At 31.9% G+C, this 25,441-nt stretch overlaps 1 protein-coding gene and 1 long non-coding RNA gene across 2 annotated transcripts in view; both read left to right on the top strand.

Moving 5' to 3' along the window:
- Window positions 1-7,444: 7,444 nt before the first annotated feature.
- LOC141900454 (uncharacterized) lies at window positions 7,445-8,615 on the top strand. Its single transcript, XR_012618694.1, has 3 exons — window positions 7,445-7,700; window positions 7,987-8,092; window positions 8,244-8,615. It is a non-coding gene; the product is annotated as an uncharacterized LOC141900454 (long non-coding RNA).
- A 2,781-nt stretch (window positions 8,616-11,396) lies between these two features.
- Window positions 11,397-25,441, top strand: part of LOC141900443 (uncharacterized) — a 40,122-nt gene continuing 26,077 nt past the window's right edge. Inside the window, exons 1-2 of the mRNA XM_074787353.1 lie at window positions 11,397-11,585; window positions 11,661-11,746. The gene's annotated coding sequence lies outside the window, so the exon portion shown is untranslated. The remainder of the gene's footprint in view (window positions 11,586-11,660; window positions 11,747-25,441) is intronic.

The raw sequence follows: 25,441 nt of genomic DNA, 5'->3' as shown, positions 1-25,441 counted from the left end.
GAAAAAGAAGGTATTTTTCAAATGGTGCTGTGCAAAGATTTCTAATTACAGACATATGATACTATACGGTAATTAAACCACGTAGATGTTTTTTTGCCCCTCAACATTATGAATTCAAATAGTACACATATTAAACTACTACTTAATCAAAAAATATCAAATACAATAATTTTGGCAAAAAATGGTTTCCAAATAGTGATGATGTACCACAAACCGATTCTGAAAATATCGCGGGAATATTAGTGACGATAGATTTGAGAAGGCTCTTGGTTGTTTAAAATGGAGTTTCATTCATAAAACATTAACATTTTTCAAATTTGGTGAACAATTTTGTCGATGGATTATGATTTTTTTACTGTAACATCTATAGTTGTATAACAAATAGTGGTTACGTATCACACTTTTTCACAGTGAAGAAAATAGTACGACAGGGGGATCCAATCACCCCATACTTCCTGACATCCAAGGGATAGGAATTAACAATACTGAATATCTTGTAACACAATTTGCTGAAGATACTACTTTCATTTAAAAACCGAATGGTGATAATCTAAGAAAACTTTGATATCCTTACAGTATACAAAGCCTCTGCAGGTTCGGGAGTCAACAAAGATAATACATTAGCCATATGGATTGGCAACAAAATGCTCAGCCCTGATGTATTATGCCCAGAACTCAATTTAGATTGGTCAAAGTTCAGATTAGGTATTGATTCAATTTGGTGGAAAGTGATATAACTGCGTGCAATTAGGGTTTTCTGTTTCTTCACAGAAAACCCTATTGAGATTCGAGGGTTTCTGCTCCTTTCGCAGAAACCCTATTGTAATTGTACTGATTATTATTATTATCATCATTATTATTATTATCATTTTTCTCTTATTCACACTGGATCTTACTGAAAGAATACAAACTACTGCAACTTACTTTCATCTTTGAAAGATTATATTTAGACGGTGTTTCAAGCAAAACAGCAGCACTCGACTCATGTGACAAGATAACTAAAAATAATGAGACTCTGAAGAGGTGTACTAATTCAATCAGATTGAATTTTCCACATATGACAGGATTATTCCCAAAATGAAACTAAAAATTCTTCTATGGCGCGCGCTTGTACAGTTAATGATACATGTATATCATGTAAGATTTATTAAGTGTATGATAATTAGCTTTTTTCTTATTAAAAGGCGTCTATCTGGTCCAATGGCCACTTCACCATTTTACCCCTTGCTACGGGCCTGTGTAATTTAAAGGTCGAACGAAAGAATAAACTTTATCAGAACTGTGGCGCAGATTTGACTGCTCACTGCAAGCGGCGCGCGTATTTCACAGGGATTCGAACCGGCGCGGTAGATCCCGGCGGTGGCCGCGCGTTCCGTTTTCCTACATTTAAAGCGATTTTTAAATCATTTGACCAACGCAGTTCATTGTATAACTATTCAACGACTCAATCAAGATTGAAAATTCACAAATTCGTTTAATTCTAGAATCACCCGCCCCAGTCGCGTTAGTCAATTTTACCAAATGCTGCCGTTTTCCCCTTTTAAAAGTGAAAAGTAAAATTAATGACTTAATGGTTAATAAGTTCATTGACACATGTGACCATTGTTTTGTTACTTTCGATAGCGATTCGAATAAGCTATGCGACAGCTAACGACAGCACAATCGCAATATCAACAGAAGTTCATTTTATCCTACATGATGAGGCTAAATTCAGTGAAATCGATCGTGTTCTGAAATATATATTTTCCTGGATACATTTTGTTTATTGTAGCTATTCTATGCGGTTTTATGCATTAACCTGCTATAACATATTGACCGTTTTCAAGAACCCAAAAATTACAATTTTCTGGGAATCTGTTTTTTTTTCAAAAACAACCCAAACCCGAAATTGTGTACAGTTAGTACGCAGCGTATATAATGTCGGATTAGAGAATATTGAAAAAACTTAGAAAAAGTTCAGTGAAGGAAAATAAGCTCAGCAGTGACAAATTGTCATTTCATCCCCTTCACGTGATTAATTGATGTCCAAATATGTTCTACCGTGAAAACTTTGCATTTAGCGTCAAATGAATTTTTGTATATGTATCTCAGGATGCATGCTCTTAAAAAAGGTAGCCTACTAGGAAAAAACTTACCCGGTAAAATCCTAATTTGTCCTAAACGATATTCCAACTATTATTTTGTTAATTATTCAACTATCATCACTAACTGGGTAAGTTAGTTGAACTTACATAAAGATATATCATTAGGGACACTTCAATTTCACACCATTCAATATCATAAGGGAACAAAATTCTTTGAAACTTGGTTAATGGTAGTTCTTAAGACTAGGTTTTGTTTCCGGAATTTACTAAATGTACCAATTCTAATAATTCACTCATTGAAGCTTCTATACATTAGAAGCGAAAGCTCGTGCGTCGAAATAAATAGTTAACCTTTAAAGTACTACTCGTCTCTTCATTTAAATTCAAATAATATAAGTCTTTATTGATTCTTTTTTTGTTGGAATATGCATAATTTTTTCTGGGCAAATTTCTATATTCTGTCAAGTCATGGACGTTTTAGAGTCCATGGTCAAGGTATTTTGGCTATAACGAATATAACTAACTCCCTGGGGCAACGATGTGGCTGATGAAATGATCTCTCCCATTGTAATCCCACCATTTAATTACTCATTGTATAACAACTCTCACAATTAAGCCTCGGACTCTTCAACGAATTATGAGTGCATGCTTTAGTATAGGCTCTGATATAGAGCATATTGTCTTGATTTAGAACACGTATGCATAAACTCTAGGCTGCAAAGAAATACGTTTTCAGCGGCTCTAATCGAGTTAAATCTTTCGTGATAGATTAACACAGAAAGGCGGCACCCAATCGCTGCTTATTGACATTAGGCACAAGTCACTGTTATGTTCATTAGTAAAACAAATATAGAATGAATAAGTGAGGAGGGAAAATGTATAAATTAAATTTATAAATGAATTTATAAGAATTTAGCATGCATCCGAGTGCACTTCAATTGGATTATTACAAAATAACTCACTTCAAAATTTATGATATTGTTTCATTGATATTTATTACTTTAAAGCGATTCACTTTAAGAACTTTGGTCAACAATAAGTCTGACCTGCAAATCAAATCATCGGGAGACAAAATGCTGTTTCAAAAATTTATATTGCTTATGCATTCCTAATCTTAACCTTTCGCCATAAACCTACTGGATTTAGGGCCTGGGGTAAAATCTAGGTAAAATCCTCACTTGGCGATTTCTCAAGAACATTTGAAAGCACGATATTTATTCAAACATATTCATCCACAATACAACTGCAATATATTTAACTGTGCATTGATCTCTTTTGTTGAAATAAATCTTTAAATAAATTCATAGAATAAATGAAATTAATGAACTTTTTATTCATACTATCTTTTCATATTCTTATTCATACTATCTTTTAATTTTAAATAACTCTTTTTAACGTGTGGTATAGTATGCTTATGATGTGGATTCGATTTACGTATCAATATTTTCATGTTGACGGGGGCCTGATGATGGCTAATAGCATTAGCCGAAACATTGCTCGTAGAACATTTGATTTTTAGCTGAATTCATTGTGGGATTTGTCTCGTTATTCACCATACACGGATATTGTGTATTTTCTTCTCATTTTCATGTTCACTTAAATTTTGCGATTCTAATACCTTATTAACTTTAGATGACAGTAATACCTTCAATTTACATGTAAAATATGATCACTGCTGAACGTGTAATAAGGAATATATATTTACTCCAGTGACAATATTTTGATTCAAAGATTTAATTCAATCATCTAGTCCGAGTCTGTATGGTAAAACTTCTGGTTAACCAAGAGCTAACCGAATACCGACAATAGAAGGTGGTCGCTTAAAAATTAGTTTATTTACGCAACAGGAATCTATCCTGATTTCAAGGGCACTTCAATTAATCGTTTCAATAGTGACCACTGTAAATTAGCCAGTAGTTTAAATGACCAAATTCAATCAACCGATTCGTATCCTAAGAATGAGAATTGTATCTAACCACAGTAGTTATTCCTCATCAAACGTTCGGTCATCATATTATACATCTATACATCATTACTATCATCTTCAGTTAATAGAAGTGCAATAAAATCTAGAGTCTATGAGTTGAGTTTTTTTGAACATAATAAATCGTGTTGATTTTATGTTAGTTAAATCAAATATTGGGAATATTTTACCGGGGGATTTTTACTTTGATTTTTACTTTAATTATTTTATATCATCGGTTTTCATTAAGAAAAAAAAAACAACTATTAATCTTAACTACACTTATATTCCTTTTGGAACATTAAGATTCTTTCATTGAATTTAATATGTTATTTCGTACATAGTTCATCACAGTGCGTCATTCACGCTTAAATGTACAAAACTTCTTTACAGAGTTCAAAATATAAACCAACAATCTCATCTCAAGCATGTACTAGCGCTGACGCTATGGGATAAAACCAAGTCTCGATTCATTGCCTAAAATGTGGGTACATTCATTCAAATCAGGACTAAAATATGCTTATATGAATATCTTGCATGATATCATTTTACATTACGGGTGTCTCATAGGCCTGGTTTTACTTGTACATTTTCATCAATTGGTTAAACATCCCAAGTAACTTCTTTATTTACTTATGGCTTAATCACTGGTATTCAATAGCTAGTCGGCTATAGAAAGACCAGGGAAGTGTGATGTGATGTGTCCAGGGAGGTGTCATCACACTTCCCTGGAAAGACTAACCCGATAAAATTCCATTAACCGTTCGTCCAGAGTCGAACACTCGCGCGTTAATTCGCAACGATTTTAAAGAAAGAAAATGATTGCATGAAATCTACTTTTCGTATCAATCGGCGTCCAATCTCTTAAACCATCCTAAACACAGTCGTGTAGTAGTTTGTGTCTATTTGCTTTTGCTGATGTCATTTAACATAACAATGGAAATGTATTCGTTTATTTGGAAATTATATGAAGATATGGAGTAATCATGTGACAAATCAAATTATTACTGCAAGGCAAAACATAGCGCACTTCAGATATATGATATGGCCTTAAAGACTTTTCATATATTAACAGTCCAGTTTATCGTCTATTGATATGAATAGTCCAGTTTTGATATGACTGTCGCAACAGTTGGAATAAAACCTATGAAATCTAGGGGCATTTATCTAATGAAATTTAGATTTGAGATAATTGTATTGTATTGTATGAGGATTAAACATTTCAATGGCTGGTGATTATTTGTGATGAAGTAATCAGTGAGATGGACTGTTGATGTAGCCTTGATTGAGGCACTCGGGTCAGATAATATTTTTAGATAAAACAGTGCATTTGTTAAAGCAGAACACATGATTTTAAACTAAATATAAGTAGCTAAACCGTTAATTTTCATTCCTAACTTTTCATCACTCCCGATTATCAAAAATAACTCAACAGTTTGATTAACGGATAGTTGCAGTTAACAACATTTCTATCTGATAGAGAAGGTATACAGGTATACAGAGGAACAAGAAAAGAACATCCAACTAGACACTGAAAAATCTTTATTTTTACCAGGGGCCTTTACCTTGGGGTATATTTAACTAGGGGATTTTTACTGAAAGGGACCTTTACGGGGCGAGTTTTTACCCGATCACGACGATTATTGAATGACATGTTCGATAAAATCATGACAAAAACTGGTATCACTTGTACAATTTGCTAATTTTCGCTATTCGGGTGGTTCTGTAGACTATTGGCTATACCGTTGGTAACTGACTAGCTATTTGTATCACTGATCGGACTGTGAAAATATAGCTTTGACAAAACCACAACGAGAAATGAATCAAATGCAATATTTTACTCGAAAACGAGCTTCACCATGGAATCAGTAACGTTTTTTTACAGTCCATGGCTGAAATGACGCTATGGAAAAAATCAATGAGAAATACTGCCTCCGATTATTATGACGAAAATATAGGAATGAATTCTGAACAGAATCAAATCAGGTTGTTCTTATTGGTATTGTGTATACATTTCATTTATTTGATATTTCAAGTAATTCGTGTAATTAGGAAAAACTCGATCCAATAATTGGTTTTTCTTTCGGTTTTACGTAATTTACAACTTACCAAATATGGACTACATGGTTTGACATTAAAACCAGTGAGCATTATGGTATCAAGTTCAACCAAAATTGATAACGATCGGCCTTTCGTAGAATCTCCCTGAAGGTCACAATTTTAGTAAATTGACATTGGGAGGTTTAAACCTCCCGAATCCAATTAGCAAAATATCGGTCCTCTATGTCGGCGACAATAGAAGTACCCTGCGCGTAACTTTCTATTGTGCGCCTGCCGCGTTTTGGGCACGAGTAGCTTACGTAATCTTTATTGAAAGTTGAGATCACAGGCAGATATTGAGGTCTATGGCCCACACATAACATCATAAATTGGTCAGGAAATAAAGTGTTTTGAGGTATAGATTTTGTTTGTACGATTTTACACAGTAAATTTATCATTTTTTCAGGACTTAAGGACCAAAAATCGGATATATTTTTGATACAAACTGAGAAAGTATCAAAACATTTGAGAACGCGTTAGAACATCTAATAGGTTCGAGTCCCATCAACGCCCGAAATATTTTTTATTTTTTGTTTACCATCTTATTATCAGAATTACCAATCCAATTAATCCCCAGCATCAACTGGTACGGAAAAGATGGAAATTTAATAGTATACAGTTTTGTTTTGATATTAGTTTCTTCGTCTAGAATACATCGCTAAATTACGTCGACACGACGTAATTTCTGAATATCCTGCCCGTCAATAGCTATGCCATTAATTCGACGTCTTCTAAACGTTTTAATTTCAGGTACGGTATTGATTTCTTGCATGGTGGCGTCGATAACTTTTGTTAGAAACTCTCTTGGGCTCTGATATTTATACACATTTGATGCAATGATAAAATCTAGATTCATTTCGTATATCAGCTACATCGGCTGGATGTCGTTTTCACTGTTTTCGGTTTGTACAATCAGTTTAGATTTTAAGCATTTTTAGAATACAGCGATGTAGCGCTGACAACAATTCAATGCATTCATGAAAGAAAACACTGGTTGTACGAATATATGAAAGTATTTTTACGCCGAAAAACCATAACAATAATGTTTATGGTATGCTTTATATGAGGGGTTTTGTGTCGGTTCCTGAACTTCGCTGAAAAAGCTGAATCACTGAAACGCTGAAACGCAGAAATAAAAACGCCGAAATTTCAGGGAATTCCCGAAAAACGCTGAAATCGTGCTAGGTACCAACAATACACGTTTTGAAATATTTTCCGGGCCGGTGTCCGCTACCGAGTCCTGAACCGTGTTTTAGTCTCTACCTTCGGTTACAGAGACACGCATGGACAGTATGTGTGGAGTATACTTCTAGAGGGCCACTTGTTGGACAAATTAATTCGCTTGAAATCCGGATTTTTAATGCATACAGGCAGCATAATGAGGAAAACCCATTCACAAACCGTGCAAGCCAACTTAAACACTATGCTCAATATTCCCTGCAAGACGCAAAATATCTTATTTGAACGTTCATGTATAAAACATGGAGCAACTTTTCTTTTGTCAACACGTTGATGGGCGACGGACTATGTCACTATGGTATTCTCTGAAGGAGGTAAATTAAATTTGACAGCTAGTTATATAAATGATGCAGCTTTTGGACAAAAGGGATCTAACTAAATTTCTTTTTAATTCACTGTGGAATGGAATGGATTGACGCCAATGGCATGCAGTAGGCCCCTACGTATGGGTCATACTGATTAGCGTCAACCAATTAATCTAAATCGGGCTAACCATTCAACAACTGTGAATAATTTATTTGCTGTGGCGTGATAATAATTAGTTTTTTTGAAGAAATGACATACCAACTGTTAGAAAAATGTACCGATTCTTATTTTTAGACTACTACTGAATCTATAAAATAAAAGGGGGAGTCATAGACAAAGTTGATATGCTTAGCTGGTGACACTTCTTGTCAAGTACATCTTCTCAAGTACTGGGTGTTTTGTAAGTTTTATTTCAGTATTTATTTACTAAGTGCTGTTCTCTCAGACCTCAGTGCTTTCAAATTAGGCCCACCCCATAGGCTATATAGTCCAGGGTGTATTAGCCACTATTCTTTTATATCCGACTAAAATGCACCTTTTTCTATTTTTAGATTCAGGCTTAGAATGTGCAAATTTTTTGAGATACTGAGAAATCAGATGGCACCAGTAAACTTCAACTGCGAAATTTGCAGCAGGATAGCTGAACGACACAATTTTTAAAAATAAAATGGCTATTCGAATGCTATTTCAATAATAACTTGATTCAACCAGAGAGAAATAAGTCAATTGCGGATGTACAGTACACCCACTTTTCTTCCCTGTTTCCTGGTACCAAATTTTTAGTCTTAAGCTAAGCGATATTCTAAGGTATACTAGTGGATTTCATTAGAATATGAAGCAATGGAACCAGAATTCTAGCCAGAGTTAAGCGAACTATTGATTCTGATATAATGTAAGAACTGATTTCCTTTGTATACTCTTGCAGAATGACTTGTGTTATTTCAAGCTGTTAAATAATATAGTTAGACAAATGTCCAATTATTGGATCTTTCTTGTTGACTCGTTTAATTTTGTGAGTTAAGAGTTCCAGTCAATCCACAATGTGCAGTGCCTAGCCTTCATCTACACTAAAGCCATGCCTGTGTATGGGAAAAAAATATCGATCGACTCCTATAGGCCAGACACATCAAAGCATGCAATACATTGCAGATAGTAGTCTCCGGCAAGTCGAAAGAGAAAGTAAACCAGGTTTTACCCCGTACCCTACCCGGGAACAAAGACACTTAAAGATTCCTTCCTCCTTGTAGAAATTGTAGAAATATGGCACCCAATTGTAGCAATGCTAAGTACAGTATACTATGACGGTTAAAACCTTTATTAACGAATTTCAATGACACCGAAAAAAGAATCAAAATAATCATTAGTTCCATGCTAGCACTTAATTTGGGTTATCACTATCAGGTTCAGCCTAACTGTACTTTCAATCAGCTACTACTTGTATGAGACTTGGCAATGATAAGTTGCAAGAAATCACCAAACATAAGAAAAAATATTGTGAATTAATATTACTGTGATTAAGAATTTATTCAAATGAAGTGATAACTTCATTGTTAGATCGTACCGGTATATGCACATAAAACTATGGCAAAAAACACATCTAACAATCCACGCAATCCGCAATCGATCAAGTCGGTCATGACGACGACCTTAAGGCATGTCTCTGTAACCGAAGGTAGAGCATAAAACACGGTTCAGGACTCGTCAGCGGACACCGGCCCGGAAAACATTTCAAAACGTGTATTGTCGGTACCTAGCACGATTTCAGCGTTTTTCGGGAATTCCCTGAAATTTCGGCGTTTTTCGGAAATTCCCTGAAATTTCAGCGTTTTTATTTCAGCGTTTCAGCTTTTCAGTGTTTCAGCTTTTTCAGCGAAGTTCAGGAACCGGTTTTGTGTGATTCAAAGTAACAATTACAATTTTGGCAGTCACTTTATAAGTATAAATATTTCATAACTCTTTTATCTTATTTTAGATAAATATTGATAATTATATTTTGTAGGATGTGAGCTACGTCATCGATATATCGGGTTAGACTGTGTGCCGGTCAATTCAATTCAATTATTGACGTATTCTAATCTAAAATAACAATTGATACTATTACATGTGTATATCTTTATATGATTGTATATCTGTACATAATCTTTTTTCGACAGTATTAAGATAAAATTGTTTTACCGCTTACCTTTGAAATAAATTATGATTTGAATGGACGTCGGTTTTTGGAGGTACTCGATACAAGAGGATGCGCCGATGCTTTAACCATAACGGCGAATCGATGGTGTTTAAGTGATATAAGAAGCAAAAGAATCGGGAACAAGTAATGGTTCTTTGTTCCTTATTGGGAGATGAATTCTCAATAAGTAACGGAATAAGGAATAAGGAACAAGTAACGAACTTCACTGGGGGTCCTGCTTAAGTACGAAACTACGAAATTACGAAATATGGAGCGAAATTACGAAACTACGAAATTAAGAAATTAAGAAATTACGAAATGGAAATTTTTTTGCCAGTAGTGCTAAAATACGAACCGAAATACGAAACGAGATGGTCACATTTCAAACACACGCCCATACTATGGTCAAAGCTCGTTATAACGCTACGGGACTGTAAAAATCTCGGCGGTGCATGTAAATGATCTTTTGAAAGTACTATATTCAAGAATTTATTTTCTCAAACTGGAGGGTTTTAAGAACGTCTACAATTAGTAGAAACTTGTAGGATGTTCTCAAAAACAAATAATGAATACGCTGCGCCATTTCCATGAAGTCAGACGCGGTAAAGCATAGTGAAATGATAGGCCCTACACATGGACTACATGACGATCTTTTGGACACGGGCCGACATATCTGAACCTGTCTAGTATCGATCATTTAGCTCAGAAAAAATTAATGTACAGGGTAGATTAGCGACCGGTCGGGTCAACTTTTAAGCTCCTCAGCAGAGGAGAAACGAGGTATCAATTTTTTAGCCTAAACACTGCAGGATATATTTTAAGGCACACTTCGTTCTCTAACCCGTAATTTATTAATCGCTACCTTCCAGTTGTATATGAGCATGCGCAGATCATTCTCCCTGATGGCATCGCTAAACTCAGTCGCGGCACGGAACCCTGCCACACTAGACCGGGTGCGCATGTTTAAGCCAGCTCCAAGCTATAGCGCAAAAAAATTACAAAATTTTCGTTTCGTATTACATTTTATACTTTAGCAGGACCCGAGAAAAAATGACCATTTCGTTTCGTAGTTTAGCATTTCGTATAGTATTTCGTCTCGTACTTAAGCATTTATTAATTTCGTTTTGCATTTCGTAATTTCGTTGCATATTTCTTAATTTCGTAGTTTCGTACTTTAGAAGTACCCCTTCACTGGGGATATCTGCCTTCACAGCGCGATTCACCATTTCGTAACGACGACGCTGTCTTTCTACAGTTATACATGAACATTCATTGGAGACGATGATTCATCGTATCATTTCATATCACCCATATCATATGTACATATAGAAATCACAGAAATCACGCTTTTTTCATTTCTTTCACTGGGTTGTATGCCACATATAGAGTAAACATCGCTTAATTCAAACTTTTGACAACCTTTTGACAACGGACCTTTGTCGGGGAGTTGACTGTGCACGCATATTCCCTAGAAATACAATTATCGCGACGACGCAATACATTTTAATGTTAAATCATTTTGAAACGGGCTAATCACAGCCATGACCGTTATGTATATTGGTATTTTGCTAAAAGATTCAACTACATGTTTTGTACGTACTAGATCACTCGTCATCGATCCGCCGTTAATGGAATTATGAACACACAATATGAGATGAAAGCTAGCTGAAATTATTCCCAGTAGCAGTCGACGTGGCTTTTTATCAATTAGTTGGTGTTGGTGAGTGAGCTTTTACTTGACACGACAGCAAGGACAATATAATCTTGTTCACATAGTAACATTCACATTTTACAGGCTAGCAACACACAATGTACGACTGAGGCCTAGATACAAGAAGAAACCACTGCTGTTGTAACTGCAACTTTGGTTGTCAACCCAAGGTTAGTGTTTTCAGTGCGAAGAGATATTCTTCATGTTAGCAATCTATAATCACTGTCGATGCTTATGTTGTTTCTGTGAAGACCGAGTTTGCCTGCAGAACGTTCGTTATCGAATTTCCATAGCCAGCATTAACGTATATATCATGTTATTTTCGGACATGTATATATGTATTCGTTGATATATTTAGACTAGTTTATGAATCCTGTTCGATTAGATTTCATTGCAATTTGTAACCAGTTAGTCATCTCCAATAATCTATAATCTATAATAATAGGCTTCAATCGTATCTACTAATCATAGAGAACTCTTTGCAGAAGAGTGATGACTTTTTTCATGAACTTTCATTTTAATTAACTTTTCCCTCAGGTTATATGTCGAACGTGATTTTATCCAAGAATTAAACACACCACCGATGGCAATATGCGTACGTTCAATCACTACAATCATTCGTAGAATATCCTTACATTTTCGGTGGTGCATTTTCTTTTAAATTTACACGTTAGTGTTGTGCAGACTTGCCATATGTGACAACAGCAAAATGTAAGAAATGATGATTTACAAATTCTGGTATCCGTCATGTGAATTTCCGATTCAACAGACCGTTCGTTAAAATGACGTCACCTGCACTATCTCTACCGGTATAGACATATTGCACGTGACGTCATAATTTGTTTGCCCGTCAGTGTTGTAAACTTGCCATACATTACAACAATATAGTCATATACAAGTTTGGGGATCTGCCATGTAAATGTCTCATTGTATTGAATTTGACTGTCTGGCCTCAGCTACGTGTCTATATCAGAGATCTATAGTAATAGCCATTGAAGTGATGAAAATCGAATAGCAATGGAGATTCAGTGTTAATAATATAGGTGGTGCACGTGACGCCATAGTTCGTTTGCCAACCAGTCCTGGAGACTGCGTAATCATGTCGAAAAAGAGGCAGGTTGTTTCACTAGAATTCCTAATCATCAGTTTTAGCTTTCATTAAAAAGTGTGGAAATGGACAATTCTGCAAGCAAAAAGTGTGATACATATATCATTCAGAATCTAAATAATCTCGGAGAGCTAGCTTAATAGTTGAGGTTCTCTTCTTTCATATATTTTTGGTTAGGTTATCTTTGATAGCTAAGATATGAAGGTTTGAAAATAACGTATCATTCAAAGAAACCGTTGTTATATAACGTTTTGTCGCTATTAGTCTGTAAATGAAATGTTGTGTTTGTTGTACACCAGGACTACTTCTGTATCATGATGGGCACCTTTATGGGTCTCAGAGAAGTTTTCAGACGAGTTGGCTGAATTGCACCGCGGTATGTAAGGTACGGTTAAGATTACATAAAAAATGTAGGGTATGCAGTAGATGCATGATAGTAATCTCCTTTCACAGTTATTTAGCCTAAACTCTAACCTCGTTTTACGCAAAATTGGTTTACTCGCGGAAAAGCGGTTTACACAATGGAAGTGTTCATGTGGACATAGCGTATTACGAGGAAGCACGATTCATCCAGTCGACGCTGTAATGAGACATTGACATACTACACTGTAGAAACATTCGAAGTTGAACTTGGATATTTCTACACAGCTGCATAAAACCTTCGAGTTTGAAATTGGATATTTCTACACAGCTGTATAAACATTCGGTACAGAGACTCGAAACAGTGATTCCACTCGTTTGATTGCGATTACAACTTGTGTAACATATTGATAAACGGCTGGAAATGTGGCAAGGAGGTACTCGACAATAACATCTGTATATAGGAAGCCGCAAAAACTAAAAAGATAATCACTGGGGAGGGTACGAAAACTACGAAATTAAGAAATATGCAACGAAATTACGAAATATGAAACGAAATTAAGAAATGCTAAAGTACGAAACGAAATACTATACGAAATGCTAAACTACGAAACGAAATGGTCATTTTTTCGCGGGTCCTGCTAAAGTATAAAATGTAATACGAAACGAAAATGTTGTAATTTTTTGCGCTATAGCAGCGGATTCGTGGAGCTGGCTTAAACATGCGCACCCGGTCTAGTGTGGCAGGGTTCCGTGCCGCGACTGAGTTTAGCGATGCCATCAGGGAGAATGATCTGCGCATGCTCATATACAACTGGAAGGTAGTGTAAGGGGTAGACTAAGACTGAGGTACTCGTCGACATATACCTCTACGACAAAATCACCACAACGCCGCTATATCGTTCTGAATTGAATTTATTCCGGTATGAGGAAGCGATCGGATAAGATTAACTACAAAAAACAAACGATACACGTATAACATACATTAGAAACTTTCATGTGCTACAGGTACCGACCGGTGCTGCCCCCCCCCCCCACGTGCCACTTAGACTAGAAGGCTAATATTAAGTCACACTAAGTATAAAACCGATACGCTAATTTTAATAACTTTAAACCAACACGCCCATAGACAGGGCTAATAGTAGCAACTACGAAAAACAACCAACTCACCGAAAACGTTGCGGCAATAACAAAACTAAACTAAGGAACCCACACGGGTAAGAAACGCGACACGCGCCGAAAACCCTAAACTCAGATTGCACAATGCGGTCGGCGAGCCGGACACCCGTCAGAGCAGTAAAAAAAAGGAAACGGACCGCAACAGGTAGCGATAAATAAATTACGGGTTAGAGAACGAAGTGTGCCTTAAAATATATCCTGCAGTGTTTAGGCTAAAAAATTGATACCTCGTTTCTCCTCTGCTGAGGAGCTTAAAAGTTGACACGACCGGCCGCTAATCTACCCTGTACATTAATTTTTTTCTGAGCTAAATGATTGATACTAGACAGGTTCAGATATGTCGGCCCGTGTCCACCGTGTAATCCTATCGCGGTTACGAGCTCGGTGTCGCGTGAAGCGCTTGCCTTTCCTTTCTGCTACATGTATATCGGTCGGGCTAGTGACTAGCACGCTTGAGAGGGGCTGTGCATAAAGTACGTACGCTTTACTTCCGGGTATTTTTAACCCCTCCCCATGTACGCTCTCTGTACTGTTTTCCATACCCCCCCCCCCCTCTTACGTACATACTTCTATGAATGACCCCCTCCCTGTAGATCCATGGCAAAATTCACCAGCATTCATCAGAGGAGCTCCAACGACGATGTACCGTCGTATCGACGAAGTGAAGGACCGAGAGTGGGGAATTCCCAAGAATACTTCTACTCAATGAATACTCCCTCAAATAAGGGTAAAGAAAAGAAAATTATAACATTTATAGGAACTTTTACAAAAAATCCTACTACATGTATTCATTAGAAAAATTTTGCAAAAATACAAAATTACAATTTTTTAATACAGAACCTGTATGAGCTGAAGAAAACAAAAATTTTCCATTATCAAAATGAAATAAACTAAGACCTTTACCCTGTCTGGATTTTGCAAGGGATGCGGATTCGAAAAGAAAATTCACGGCCGGAATTTTTTTCAAATTGCTCGTCACTACGCTGTTAAGCGGTAAAAAGATCGTCATGTAGTCCATGTGTAGGGCCTATCATTTCACTATGCTTTACCGCGTCTGAGTTCGTGGAAATGGCGCAGCGTATTCATTATTTGTTTTTGAGAACATCCTACAAGTTTCTACTAATTGTAGACGTTCTTAAAACCCTCCAGTTTAAGAAAATAAATTCTTGAATATGGTACTTTCAAAAGATCATTTACATGCACCGCCGAGATTTTTACAGTCCCGTAGCGTTATAACGAGCTTTGACCATAGTATGGGCGTGTGTTTGAAATGTGACCATTTCGTAGTTTCGTAATTTCGTTTCGTATTTCGTAATTTCTTAATTTCGTAGTTTCGTAGTTTTGTAATTTCGTAATTTCGTTTCGTAATTTTGCTCCATATTTCGTAATTTCGTTTCATATTCCGTAATTTCGTAGTTTCGTACTTTAGCAGGACCTCACTGGGGATGTGATGATTAATACCTAATGCGAGAAACCAGATACGAATTATGTTAGCGAGATTTCTTTGGGAGAAATCCAATATATTCACGATTTGTATTTATAATGTAATATTTTCAAATAGTTGGAACGACTCTCATTGCGTAATTAATTCCTAAAATAGATTGCACCCCGGCACTTCGGTGTACGAAGTTTTCATTTTCATTTTCTACATCGGACTGCAATTAAGTCCTAGCTGGGCTCAATGTCAATGCTAGAACTACGTGGGGGATCATTCAACTCATTATTAATGGAATATGGGAAAAATGATCGTTCATGAATGAAAGGATACTTCCATACTGCCATATGATTCCAATCCGAAACTAGCGACTTGCTAGCCTCAAGACTCACGTGGCAATTATCGATTTAAATCTTATACGCGACCGTATTCGATTTTGTCGCATACAGAACTCATACTGAATTAAATATTGGAGTTCATTGTGCTTAGAGCTTAACGTTGAACAAGGAATACGATCTTATGGGAAATGTTTCGAAAGAGAACAAAAGATTTCAAGAAGGGCATCTTCAACAAAGTTTCTTGCAATTGGATCTTAAGAAATACATTTTTGGTCTATCACTAATAGGCTATTAATTAACCGCTCAAAATGTGGAAAATTATACTCGTCACTGTAACAGAGCGCTGCAGCTTTCACAGATTCCTATGCATTGTGAAATAAGATTTGTAACTTCTTACGGTGTACTTTACTTACTTACTCATGTCAAGAACTAGTTGTTCAAGAACAAGAATCTATGAAAATACTGCTTGCTTCATTGAACTCAATATTTGACAGTTAGTGTTTACCACTAATTGACTGGTAATTACTAGAGGTAATGGCCAATGTGTAGAATCCGGTTAAGTAGTTCCAGGACGAATCACATTCCGTATCTATATTCATCAGCCCTACAGAGTATTCGCGCATCTGACTGGTTGACAGAATGACCGAGTGGCTGGATAACTGGATCGACTGGATGGCTCAATGAATGACTGGGTGACTATACGACTGGTAGACCTGATGACCGCGTTACTAGGTGACGGGACGACTGGTCAACTGGATGTCTGGTTGACTGGTCGACTGGATGATGGAAGAGGACTAGACTCATAGTTCATTAAAAACTGTTTCTATCCGCAGTATACGACATTATAGCGCGTGTGTAGAGTTATGCTGCGTTATTCGGTCAGTGTTCACAGCAGTAATAGGGGTAATGGGCTTTCAAGCCAAAGGTCGAAGGGCCGAGCTCGTAAAAAATGAAAAAAACAATAATTTCTACTTGAATTAGTCGCGCACACTACTAATTCAAGTAGAAATTATTGTTATTTTCATTTTTTACTCACTCGCCCCTTCAACCTTTAACCTGAAAGCCCATTACCCCTATTACTCTTAAAATATTCATATACATGAATGAAATATATATGAATAACATATAAATTGATAGATTATTCAATATAAAAGTGTTGGTAAAGTGTGAGTAAAAAAGTAACGAGTAATTAACGAGCTCTTATAGATAGATATATAGATATATTTTAAACATATTTCAATATTTATATTTGTATGAGTTAGATTTTTAAACATTAAAAGTGTTAGAAAAGTGTGATTGAAATAATTCATATATATATACATGAATAACATATAAATGAATAAAACATAAATGAATAAAATGTGTCAAATCAATTTAAAAAAAAAATTAAGTATTAAAATGGAAGCAAATAAGTACTACTGTTCAACATGTAAAATCAATATAGATAAATCCCAAAAAGCAAGACACAATAAAACTAAAACACATTTAGAGAATAAATTGAAATTAGAATATGAAGATGATATATTAGAAACTAAATTAGATGAATTAAAGAATGAAAAAGAAACATACAAATGTGATACGTGTAATCAATCATTCAGTGATAAAAGATATTATAAAGAACATTTAAAATCTAAAAGTCGTATTAGAAATAAGAATAATGATATTTTAGGTGAGGATTATTTCGATGAAGATAATGATAAGAAACAGAAGACAATTAAAAGAATAAGAAATAAATTCAACAATAAAATACATGGAAGATGTAAGAAATTATATTAATTCATTAGATAATCAAAAAGATATAGAAATAACCGAAGCATTTGAAAGTGATATTGGTCCAGCAGCTATTGAGTTTAAATTTCATAAAGGAAAAACATTAGAAGAAAATAAAAAACATTTAGAAAATATGAAAAATATTATAAAAATAATAACTGATGTTGAATACCCTAAAATTAGTATATCTGCTAAAGTAAAATTGATAAAATCTGAAGATAAACCAATATATAATATAAATTCTCATTCACAACATATTATATCTAAACAACATATATATGATAAATTAGATAAATGTTATAATGAAATAAAAACTAAAATAGAAGAGAAATATTTTGAAGGATCAGGTTTAATATTTGATGAAATAATATTTATGACTTTACATGTTTATAACACAAAATATAATAAGTTAACTAAATCAAAACCAATAGATGAAAATAATGTATCATATTATAAAGAACCAGATATTGAAGCATCAAGTTATATTAAACTACCATTTAAAACTAATGCTGTTATAAATGTACAAAATTTTGATGATAAATGTTAATAAGTATCCTGTTAGAATTAAAAATATCCCAAAAATAGAAAGAGATAATAATTTAAGAATAAATGTATTTGATTTAATCAAATTACCAAAAACAAAAGGCAACGATATAAAACATTATACATTAGAAACTTTATACCTATCAAAAGATTATGATTCAAATGATGTTATAGATATACTATATTATGAAAATCATTATATGTGGATTAAACAAATCGATTTATTTTTTGAATCGGAAAATGATCACCATAAAATATATCTATGTAGAAAATGTTTACATAGATTCAGTAATGAAAGTACATTATTAAATCATTAACAATTATGTGAAATCATGATTATTGTAAATTAGTTTTACCAAATGAAAAGGATAAAATATTAGAATTCAAAAAAATATGATTACAAAAATAAAGTACCATTTGTTATATATGGAGATTTTGAATCATTAAATAAAGAATTAACTGATCAAGATAGAAAAGAAATATATTATAAAAGAAACAAATTAAATTCTAATATAAATGATTTTTCAAACCACCAAAAAAAAATACAATTAAAAAGATTCATCAATCAGCTGCTGCTTTCGGGTTATATATTAAATCTGATTATCCAGAACTAAACGAAAGTGAATATTATCATTATAGAAATGAAAATGTTATCAATCATTTTTGTGACTTATTAATTGAATATGAAATAAAATTTAATGAAAAGTTAAATAAAAATATAGAAATTATAATGACAGAAGAAGATAAAGAAGAATTTGGGTTTGCAGATAAATGTTATTATTGTGAAAACATATTCAATTATAAAGATAAAAAAGTAAGAGACCATAGTCATTTGAATGGAAAGTTTAGAGGCGCAGCACATGAGAATTGTAACTTACAAGCTAAGAAAAATTGTAACTTACAAGCTAAGAAAATTAACTTTGTACCAGTAATAATTCATAATCTATCAGGATATGATGCGCATTTATTTATCAAACAGTTATGTCATAAAATAGAAGAAATTAATAATGAATTAGAAAGATTAAATTCAAATAGATCAAAAGATAAAATACCAACTTATAAATTTAAAATGTTAGCTAAAACATCTGAGAATTATATATCATTCCAGTTTGGGTGTCTAAGATTTATAGATTCATATAGATTTTCAAATAGTTCATTAGATAACTTATCAAAATCATTAGTTGATGATGAATTAAAAATATTAAAACAACACTATCCAAATAATGATGATTTCCAATTAATGAGATATAAAGGAGCAATTCCATATTCTTTCTATAAAAATCATAATGATTTTAATATAACTGAATTATTGAAAGAACAATTCTATGATGAATTAAAAAATGAATATGTTAAAGATGAAGTATATAATAGAACATTGAATATTTGGAATTATTTCAAAATGAAAAATCATGGGCAATTAGTAGATTTATATTTAAAATCAGATGTATTATTATTATCAGATATATTCGAAAGGTTTAGAGATGTAAACCTAAAATATTTTAACATTGATCCTTGCCATTGTTATTCATCACCAGGTTTAACATGGGATTGTGGTTTAAAATTTACAGATATAAAAATGGATTTGTTAACAAATATAGATCAATTATTATTATTTGAAAAATCTATAAATGGAGGAGTTTCAGGTGTATTAGGCGATAGATATTTCAATGTAAATGATAACCCTGGATATAAGTTATTATATATAGATGCAAATAATTTGTATGGTTGGGCAATGATGGAACCACAACCTTATGGAGTATTTGAAATAAGTGAAGTTTTACAACATGAAAATAATGATAAATTTGATTGGAAGAAAATAATTCTAGATATTGCAGATGATTCAGATACTGGTTACTTCTTTGTTGTAGACTTGGAATATCCTGAACATATTAAATTTAAATCTAGAAATCTAGCATACTGCCCAGAACATAAAACTGTAACTCATGAAGAATTATCAAATTACCAAAAAAGAATTAAACCCGAAAATCATATTCATACAGAAAAGTTAATGGTAACTCAGGAAGATAAATATAATTATGTAGTGCATTATAGAATGTTAAAGCTTTATTTGAATCAAGGAATGGTTCTAAAAAAAGTACATAGATATATTTCATTCAGTCAATCTAAATGGTTAGAAAAATATATAGATTTTAACACCAAACAGAGAACTGAAGCTTAAACTGATTTCGAGAAAGATTTCTTCAAACTAATGAATAATGCATTCTATGGTAAGACTTATGAAAAAAATTAGAAATAGAAATGATATTGAGTTAGTTAGTAATGGTAAAAGAATTAGACATTTACAAACATATCCTAAATTTATCGGTAACAGAATATTTGATGAAAATTTAGCTGCAGTTAAAATGAGAAGAACATCTATGAAATTTAATAAACCAATCTATGTTGGTGCTTCAGTTTTAGAAATATCAAAGTTATTGATGTATGAATTCTATTATAATGTATTACAACCTCATTTAGGAGAAAAGCATACTGAAATTCTATACTTTGATACTGACAGTTACATATTAAAGATAAAAACTAATAACATAACTGATGATTTAAAAACATTAAAACATCATTTTGATTTTAGTAACTATCGTAAAGATCATGAATTGTTTAGCAATGATAATAAAAAGCGACCCGGGAAGTTTAAGGATGAATTAGGCGGTGAAGAAATGATTGAATTCATTGGTATTAGATCTAAAATGTATTCATATAAAACTAAAGAACATGAAGCTAAAAAGTTAAAAGGAATTACTAAAAGTGTAGTAGAAAAGAATATTCATTTCAAAGATTATATCAATTGTATATTCAATGAAGAAGTTAGAAAACATAAGATGAGATGTTTAAGATCTGAAGATCATGAAATGTTTATTGAAGAAATTGAAAAGGTTAGTTTGAATCCATTTGATGATAAAAGATATATTTTAGATGATGGAATTCATACAGTCGCGTATGGTTGCAATTTAGATGAATATCTAAAATTTAAAAAAGAGAAGAAACAAAAGAAAAGGAAATAATAAACAGGATTCTAACGTGTTAATCAATTTTAATAAAAATATGTATTATAAATGGAGAGTAAACAAGCAAACAGTGAGAAAAACTAATTATTTCTAGATAGAATAAAAAATACTTCAAATGTTAAATCAGTAGATTATAAATCTAAGAAGTTAAAAGAATTAACAATCCATAAGAAATATCTAATTACAAATATTGATACAGTTACTAACAAATATGGTGATAAATTAGCTATACACTTAGAATATGAAGGATTAAAAGGAAATACATATAAATTCAGAACATATTTACCTGATAGATTTCATAGATTATCAAGTGAAGATTTAGAAGAATTATGTTCAGGCGATTTCTATTTCGTATACAAAGGTAAGAATGAAAAAGGGCACCATGAAATAGATTTCGAATAAAATATGTAAAATAAATGGCCGGACTGAAAGAATACAGAATATTTGTTGATTAGAAAACTTACAAATTATAAATCACATAATTTATTAGTACAATTAGATAGAGAATTTAGAAATTGTGTAGATTTAAAATTAGTAAATGTAAGTTTATGTAATTCTTTTTACAATATATCAGATAAAAGTATTGAACATAGATTGTTTATGATTTATGTAGAAAATATAGATAAATGGTATAATCTATTTTTAAAACCGGGATTATGTAATTTAGAAAAATTAGCACAAGAAATTAACAGAAGAGCGCGATTAAAACTGTTACAGGAAACGAAGAAGTTACACCAAACTTAATACCTTACACACACTTTTATAATTATTGCAATTTAATTGATGCTACAAAAACATTCGACGCAACTAAAGATAAAACTTGCAATTCTAGTATATTAAATATTTTACCATTAAAAAATGCTAAACAATTTGGAACGCAAATAAATTACGAACGTGAACAGAATGTGATTTTAAACCTTGTATTTCAAGTTTTAACAATTTTAAGTTAGAAGTAAGAAATCACAATGGTTATTTAATTGATTTGAATAACTTTCCTGTAATTTATGAATTAGTTATAAGATGTAAAGAGTAATTTTGTTGTTATATAAATTAATTTAACAGTAGGGCCGAGTATATGTTTTGGGTTTGATTTTAAACGTGAGAAAGAAATGAAATTTGATATTACTGATGTAATTACACATATTAAAAATATTGCATTTTGTAACGAAACAACATTTGAGTATGAAAAAACAATAGATAAAGAAACTTTTAATGTAGAAAAGATTACCGAGTCTAAGATTTTATGAATTAGATTGTGATTTTATCATTGATGATATTAAAAGAATAATAAATGAAATATATGAAAATGAACCTAATAATACTATAAATGTTGAAATAATCACAAATAAGATAACTAAATATTTTGAAGATAGTAATATTTTTGATAAATAAATGAGTGATAATAAGTGGATAATAACTGGATTATATAATGGAGCATTATTATCAGTTGGAACTGTTGTTTAGAGATTTTCAATCAGTCGATGATGCAATGAGTTTATATAACGCAGTAACCAATAAAGAAAAATTACATCTATTCAAACCTAAATTATCAGATTATTATACCCCAAGTAAAGAACAACAGAAATATGAAATAATTTGGATTTTAGGTGGAACTGTTATTGTTATATTTGTAGCATATAAATTTACTAATTAGTAATTTCTTTTCTAAATAAATGGTTGATAAAGTTGATAATATTGATATTATTCCTCATGTTATAAATAAAACTAAATTAAAAATATATTTAGAAAAACAAATATTAGAATTTGAAAGTGACTTAAAGATAAAAAAGAAAAAATATTTAAAAAGTAAAATTATATATTATCTTATTATTAGTGGTTCAGTTACAATTAGTTCTGTAATAACATTTCTAGCAATATTCAGTCCATTAACATCTTTAGCTATATCAATTGGTGCGCTAGGATTATCATCAAGTGTTTTAACTGGTATAAGTTCAAAATGAAATATAAAAAGTAATAAAGAAAAAATTAAAACTAATATAAAAGAAATTAATAAATTGAAGAATACACTAGATTATATAATAAGTTTAAATGGTAATATTACAGTTGAAGAACAAGATAAATTATTAAAAGAATTAATAAATTATTAATTTTTTAATTATATAAATGGGGTTTCCAAAATCTTTTCAATATAATAAATCATATGAATATTATAAATTTTATATTCCAGCAATAGATTCTGGTAACATGATAATATATGAAAATTTAGTTTTACCTTCATTGATTAATTTAGAAATTTATGTTACTGAAACAACTATTTTATTTCTAAAATGGAAAATATATTTAAAACATATGAAGTTACTTTTACTCGAGATGAATATAATATATATAAAGTAAAATCTAATATGAAATATTGGCAGAATCAATTAAATTTTGCTGTTCATTGTGCAACAACTGGTTGTGGTGTAGGTTGGAATTATCACTTGAATAACTTAGATAAAAATTTGAAATATTCTGATTTAAAATTCATTCATACAATATTTAGATTTCATGCATACTTACAAATTAGAATTATATTAAATGAATTAGAATGCCCTTTACCTGGATCGAAATATTTTAAAGAATTGGATAATAATATTAATCTATCTAAGTTTTATAAAATATGTAATGAATTTAATATAAATATTAATTCCAATTTTAGAGCGCATGGTATATTACATGGTGTTGGTAAAGAGTATGTAATAAGAATTAATTATATGCATAGAATTGGAGCTTATCATAATTATAAAATCGATAATGATAATGGTTGGATTCATGTTATTGAATCTTTTGGTGAAGGATTTACAAAACCTGGTATACAAAGAATAAATCAATCAATTAGAATATATCTAATTTGTATTCTAGGTGCTCAAGTTGAAACAAGATCTCCAATAGTTGGAAATAATAGTACTTCATTTGATGCGCAGAAACAATTTAAAGTATCATTTGAAGATTCCATTCATAATGATAAAAATAGATCGATTCCAGAAAACATTGTAAGATATCAAAATTATTTAGATAAATCACATATTAGATTGAATTATCGTATAGGTCCTAATCTATTAATTATTTCTAATGATTTAGTATTAAAGATGGGAAATATAATTGGTTATAATAATCTAATTAAAACTGCAACAATAAATAATTCATTTGGATTAAATGATATAAAAAAAGATTATTACTGCTCCAAAATTAATGGAAGGTGAAAAAAATAAAAAACATATTCAATCAACAGAAACTAAAACTAATAATATTAGATTAAATAATGATTCTAAAATAAAAGATTACAATACTACAGAAAATATCAAAACTGATAATATTCAACATGATATAATTAAAACTGATAATGATAATAAATCCCATGAAAATGCTAAATTAGCTTTAACTTGTATAGGAATTGTAATCGGAGGAATATTATATTTTAAATTTTAATTTTTTTATTATGTAAATGGATGTAGAAGGTGTAGAAGATTATGAAATGGGAGAAATGGGAAATAATAATGAAGGATATATTGATGATGATTATAATGATGTAGAAACTAATATTGATAATGATGATGAATCAGCATATAATTGTAATTTAGCATATAGTGGTTCTAAAGGCCAATCAACAAATGAATTTGATAGAAGAACTAGATCGAGAATAAATTCTGAAAATGAAGATCCAGATTTAGTAAGATAGAATTTAGAATATAATGAATTTATAAATAAACCTTTATTTGAAAAATCTGGATATAATATAAATGATAGAGGCGCTAGACTTTTAGTACAAGATTTAGAATTTTTAGATGGTGAATATTATTATAATTTGAAAGATGATTATTATATTGATATCTCTTATAAAAATCAAAACAAAATATTAGCAGAATCAACTTTTGGAAAATTAGACCAGATAGAATTAAAAGAATAAGAAATAGTAATGAAATAGAAAATGTTACCGACGCAGATATATTTCTAAATAGAAGAGTATTTAAACAAAGAATTGAAAAATTATTTGAAACAATCGATAATAATAATAATTTAGAAACAGAAACAACTTCTGAACAGAATATAACTTCCAAAACTAGTAGACTTAAATCAAACGAAGTTCAAACTGAAAAACTTTTACCAAA

Source organism: Tubulanus polymorphus, chromosome 2, assembly GCF_964204645.1.
Source record: "Tubulanus polymorphus chromosome 2, tnTubPoly1.2, whole genome shotgun sequence".
Taxonomy (NCBI): Eukaryota; Metazoa; Nemertea; class Palaeonemertea; order Tubulaniformes; family Tubulanidae; genus Tubulanus; species Tubulanus polymorphus.
The sequence above is the reverse complement of the archived record's forward strand: the minus strand, read 5'-3'. Positions and strand labels throughout refer to the sequence as shown.